Here is a 5,460-nt window from a genome sequence, read left to right as displayed (position 1 = left end):
GCAGCAGCAGCAGCAGCAGCAGCAGCAGCAGCAGCAGCAGCAGCAGCAGCAAGGGGCCAGCAGCAGATGTGGGCCAGCAGCAGCACCAGGGGGCCAGCAGCAGCAGGAGGGGGCCAGCAGCATCAGTGGGCCAGCAGCAGCAGCAGCAGCAGGAGGCCAGCAGCAGCAGCAGCAGCAGGAGGCCAGCAGCAGCAGCAGCAGCAGCAGGAGACCAGCAGCAGCAGCAGCAGGAGACCAGCAGCAGCAGCAGCAGCAGGAGGCCAGCACCGGCCAGCAGCAGCAGCAGGAGGCCAGCACCGGCCAGCAGCAGCAGCAGGGGACCAGCAGCAGCAGCAGGGGACCAGCAGCAGCAGGGAGCCAGCAGCAGGGAGCCAGCAGCAGCAGTAGCAGCAACAGCAGGGAGCCAGCAGCAGCAGCAGCAGGGAGCCAGCAGCAGCAGTAGCAGCAACAGCAGGGAGCCAGCAGCAGCAGGGGGCCAGCAGCAGCAGCAGCAGGGGGCTAGCAGCAGCAGCAGCAGCAGCAGGGAGCCAGCAGCAGCAGCAGCAGCAGCAGCAGGGAGCCAGCAGCAGCAGCAGCAGCAGCAGGGAGCCAGCAGCAGCAGCAGCAGCAGCAGCAGGGAGCCAGCAGCAGCAGCAGCAGCAGGGAGCCAGCAGCAGCAGGGAGCCAGCAGCAGCAGCAGCAGCAGCAGCAGCAGCAGCAGCAGCAGCAGCAGCAGCAGGGAGCCAGCAGCAGCAGCAGGGAGCCAGCAGCAGCAGCAGCAGGGAGCCAGCAGCAGCAGCAGCAGAGAGCCAGCAGCAGCAGAGAGCCAGCAGCAGCAGCAGCAGCAGCAGCAGCAGCAGGGAGCCAGCAGCAGCAGCAGCAGAGAGCCAGCAGCAGCAGTAGCATCAGGGGACAAGCAGCAGCAGCAGCAGGAGGAGACAGCAGCAGCAGCAGGGGGCCAGCAGCAGCAGGGGGCCAGCAGCAGCAGTAGCAGCAGGGGACAAGCAGCAGCAGCAGCAGGAGGAGACCAGCAGCAGCAGAAGGGGGCCAGCAGCAGCAGCAGGGGGCCAGCAGCAGCAGCAGCAGCAGCAGCAGCAGCAGCAGCAGCAGCAGCAGCAGCAGCAGCAGCAGGGGGCAGCAGCAGCAGCAGCAGCAGCAGCAGCAGCAGCAGCAGCAGCAGGGGGCCAGCAGCAGCAGCAGCAGCAGCAGGGGGCCAGCAGCAGCAGCAGCAGGGAGCCAGCAGCAGCAGCAGCAGGGGGCCAGCAGCAGCAGCAGGGGGCCAGCAGCAGCAGCAGCAGCAGCAGGGGGCCAGCAGCAGCAGCAGGGGGCCAGCAGCAGCAGCAGGGGGCCAGCAGCAGCAGCAGCAGCAGCAGCACGGGGCCAGCAGCAGCAGCAGCAGCAGCAGGGGGCCAGCAGCAGCAGCAGCAGCAGCAGCAGCAGCAGCAGCAGCAGGGGGCCAGCAGCAGCAGCAGCAGGGGGCCAGCAGCAGCAGCAGCAGCAGCAGGGGGCCAGCAGCAGCAGGAGAGCAGCAGGAGGCCAGCAGCAGGAGGCCAGCAGCAGGAGGCCAGCAGCAGCAGCAGTAGAAGGCCAGCAGCAGCAGCAGCAGTAGAAGGCCAGCGGCAGCAGCAGCAGTAGAAGGCCAGCAGCAGCAGGAGGCCAGCAGCAGCAGCAGCAGCAGGAGGCCAGCAGCAGCAGCAGCAGCAGGAGTCCAGCAGCAGCAGCAGCAGCAGGAGGCCAGCAGCAGCAGCAGGCCAGCACCGGCCAGCAGCAGCAGCAGCAGCAGGCCAGCACCGGCCAGCAGCAGCAGCAGCAGCAGGCCAGCACCGGCCAGCAGCAGCAGCAGCAGCAGGCCAGCACCGGCCAGCAGCAGCAGCAGGGGATCAGCAGCAGCAGCAGCTGCAGAAATCAGCAGCAGCAGCAGCAGCTGCAGAAATCAGCAGCAGCAGCAGCAGCTGCAGAAATCAGCAGCAGCAGCAGCTGCAGAAATCAGCAGCAGCAGCAGCAGCTGCAGAAATCAGCAGCAGCAGCAGCAGCTGCAGAAATCAGCAGCAGCAGCAGCAGCTGCAGAAATCAGCAGCAGCAGCAGCAGCTGCAGAAATCAGCAGCAGCAGCAGCAGCTGCAGAAATCAGCAGCAGCAGCAGCAGCTGCAGAAATCAGCAGCAGCAGCAGCAGCAGGGAGCCAGCAGCAGCAGCAGCTGCAGCAGCAGCAGCAGGGAGCCAGCAGCAGCAGCAGCAGCAGGGTGCCAGCAGCAGCAGCAGCAGCAGGGTGCCAGCAGCAGCAGCAGCAGCAGGGAGCCAGCAGCAGCAGCAGCAACAGCAGCAGGGGACCAGCAACAGCAGCAGCAACAGCAGCAGCAACAGCAGCAGCAACAGCAACAGCAGCAGCAGCAGCAGCAGGGGGCCAGCAGCAGCAGCAGCAGGGGGCCAGCAGCAGCAGCAGGGGGCCAGCAGCAGCAGCAGCAGGGGGCCAGCAGCAGCAGCAGCAGCAGCAGCAGCAGCAGAGGGTCAGCAGCAGCAGCAGTAGCAGCAGGGGGTCAGCAGCAGCAGCAGCAGCAGCAGGGGGTCAGCAGCAGCAGCAGCAGCAGCAGGGAACCAGCAGCAGGGAACCAGCAGCAGCAGGGAACCAGCAGCAGCAGGGAACCAGCAGCAGCAGCAGGGAACCAGCAGCAGCAGCAGGGAACCAGCAGCAGCAGCAGCAGCAGCAGGGAACCAGCAGCAGCAGCAGCAGCAGGGAACCAGCAGCAGCAGCAGGGAACCAGCAGCAGCAGCAGCAGCAGGGGACCGGCAGCAGCAGCAGGGGACCGGCAGCAGCAGCAGCAGCAGGGGACCGGCAGCAGCAGCAGCAGCAGCACGGGACCAGCAGCAGCAGCAGCAGGGGACCAGCAGCAGCAGCAGGGGGCCAGCAGCAGCAGCAGCAGCAGCAGGGGGCCAGCAGCAGCAGCAGCAGCAGCAGGGGGCCAGCAGCAGCAGCAGCAGCAGGGGGCCAGCAGCAGCAGCAGCAGCAGCAGGGAGCCAGCAGCAGCAGCAGCAGGGAGCCAGCAGCAGCAGCAGCAGGGGACCAGCAGCAGCAGCAGGGGGCCAGCAGCAGCAGCAGCGGGCCAGCAGCACCAGCAGCAGCAGCAGGGGGCCAGCAGCCGCAGCAGCAGCAGCAGCAGCAGCAGCAGGGAGCCAGCAGCAGCAGCAGGGAGCCAGCAGCAGCAGCAGCAGCAGCAGCAGCAGCAGGGAGCCGGCAGCAGCAGCAGCAGGGAGCCGGCAGCAGCAGGGAGCCGGCAGCAGCAGCAGCAGGGGGCCAGCAGCAACATCAGGGAGCCAGGAGCAGCCGGGGGCCAGCAGCAGCAGCAGGGGACCAGCAGCAGCAGCAGGGGACCAGCAGCAGCAGCAGGGGACCAGCAGCAGCAGGGAGCCAGCAGCAGCAGCAGGGAGCCAGCAGCAGCAGCAGCAGGGAGCAAGCAGCAGCAGTAGCAGCAACAGCAGGGAGCCAGCAGCAGCAGCAGCAGGGGGCCAGCAGCAGCAGCAGCAGGGGGCCAGCAGCAGCAGCAGCAGCAGAAGCAGGGGGCTAGCAGCAGCAGCAGCAGCAGCAGGGAGCCAGCAGCAGCAGCAGCAGGGAGCCAGCAGGAGCAGCAGCAGGGAGCCAGCAGCAGCAGCAGCAGGGAGCCAGCAGCAGCAGCAGCAACAGCAGCAGGGGGCCAGCAACAGCAGCAGGGGGCCAGCAGCAGCAGCAGGGGGCCAGCAGCAGGAGCAGGGGGCCAGCAGCAGCAGCAGCAGGGGGCCAGCAGCAGCAACGGGGGCCAGAAGCCAACAGCAGCAGCAACAGCAGGGGCCAGCGGCAGCAGCAGCAAGGGGGCCAGCAGCAGCAGCAACAGGGGGCCAGCAGCAGCAGCAGCAGGAGACAGCAGCTTCAGCAGCAGCAGAGGCCGCTTCAGCAGCAGCAGCAGGGGGCCAGCAGCAGCAGCAGCAGAGACCAGCTTAGCAACAGCAGAACCAGCAGCCCAGCAACCAGCAGGGTGCCAGCAGCAGCAGCAGCAGGGGGCCAGCAGCAGCAGGGGGCAAGCAGCAGCAGTAGCAGCAGGGGACAAGCAGCAGCAGCAGCAGCAGGAGACCAGCAGCAGCAGTAGCAGCAGGGAGCCAGCAGCAGCAGCAGCAGCAGGGGACCAGCAGCAGCAGCAGCAGCAGGGGACCAGCAGCAGCAGCAGCAGCAGCAGGGGGCCAGCAGCAGCAGCAGCAGGGGGCCAGTGGCAGCAGCAGCAGCAGCAGCAGCAGCAGGGGGCCAGCAGCAGCAGCAGCAGCAGCAGCAGCAGCAGCAGCAGCAGCAGCAGCAGGGGGCCAGCAGCAGCAGCAGCAGCGGGCCAGCAGCAGCAGCAGCAGCAGCAGCAGCAGGAGCAGCAGGGGGCCAGCAGCAGCAGCAGCAGCAGCAGCAAGGGGCCAGCAGCAGCAGCAGCAGCAAGGGGCCAGCAGCAGCAGCAGCAGCAGGGGGCCAGCAGCAGCAGCAGCAGCAGCAGCAGCAGGGGGCCAGCAGCAGCAGCAGCAGCAGCAGGGGGCCAGCAGCAGCAGCAGCAGGGGGCCAGCAGCAGCAGCAGCAGCAGGGCAGCAGCAGCAACGGCAGCAACAGGAGGCCAGCAGCAACAGGAAGCCAGCAGCAGCAGCAGGGAGCCAGCAGCAGCAGCAGCAGGGGCCCAGCAGCAGCAGCAGCAGGGGCCCAGCAGCAGCAGCAGGAGCCCAGCAGCAGCAGCAGCAGGGGGCCAGCAGCAGCAGAGAGCTAGCAGCAGCAGCAGCAAGCTAGCAGCAGCAGCAGCAGCAGCAGCAGCAGCAGCAGCAGCAGCAGGGAGCCGGCAGCAGCAGGGGGCCAGCAGCAACAGCAGGGGGCCAGGAGCAGCCGTGGGCCAGCAGCAACAGCAGCAGCAGCAGGGGGCCAGGAGCAGCCGGGGGCCAAGAGCAGCCGGGGACCAGCAGCAGCAGGGGGCTAGCATCAGCACGGGGCCAGCAGCAGCAGGGGGCCTGCAGCAGCAGCAGCAGGGGGCCTGCAGCAGCAGCAGCAGGGGGCCTGCAGCAGCAGCAGCATGGGGCCTGCAGCAGCAGCAGCAGGGGACCTGCAGCAGCAGCAGCAGGGGGCCTGCAGCAGCAGCAGCAGGGGGCCTGCAGCAGCAGCAGCAGCAGCAGCAGGGGGCCTGCAGCAGCAGCAGCAGCAGCAGCAGCAGCAGGGGGCGAGCAGCAGCAGCAGCAGGGGGCCAGCAGCAGCAGCAGCAAGGGGCCAGCAGCAGCAGCAGCAAGGGGCCAGCAGCAGCAGCAGCAAGGGGCCAGCAGCAGCACCAGGGGGCCAACAGCGGCAGCAAGGGGCCAGCAGCAGCAGTGGGCCAGCAGCAGGGCCAGCAGCAGATGTGGGCCAGCAGCAGATGTGGGCCAGCAGCAGCACCAGGGGGCCAACAGCGGCAGCAAGGGGCCAGCAGCAGCAAGGGGCCAGCAGCAGCAAGGGGCCAGCAGCA

At 68.9% G+C, this 5,460-nt stretch overlaps 1 pseudogene; it reads left to right on the top strand.

Moving 5' to 3' along the window:
* The window catches only part of LOC145413714 (uncharacterized), a 21,474-nt pseudogene extending 16,530 nt beyond the window's left edge, over positions 1-4,944 (top strand).
* The last annotated feature ends 516 nt before the right edge of the window (positions 4,945-5,460 follow it).

Source organism: Coenobita brevimanus, chromosome 12 (assembly GCF_032717465.1).
Source record: "Coenobita brevimanus isolate Jiangsu-jjx chromosome 12, ASM3271746v2, whole genome shotgun sequence".
Classification (NCBI taxonomy): Eukaryota; Metazoa; Arthropoda; class Malacostraca; order Decapoda; family Coenobitidae; genus Coenobita; species Coenobita brevimanus.
The sequence above is the reverse complement of the archived record's forward strand: the minus strand, read 5'-3'. Positions and strand labels throughout refer to the sequence as shown.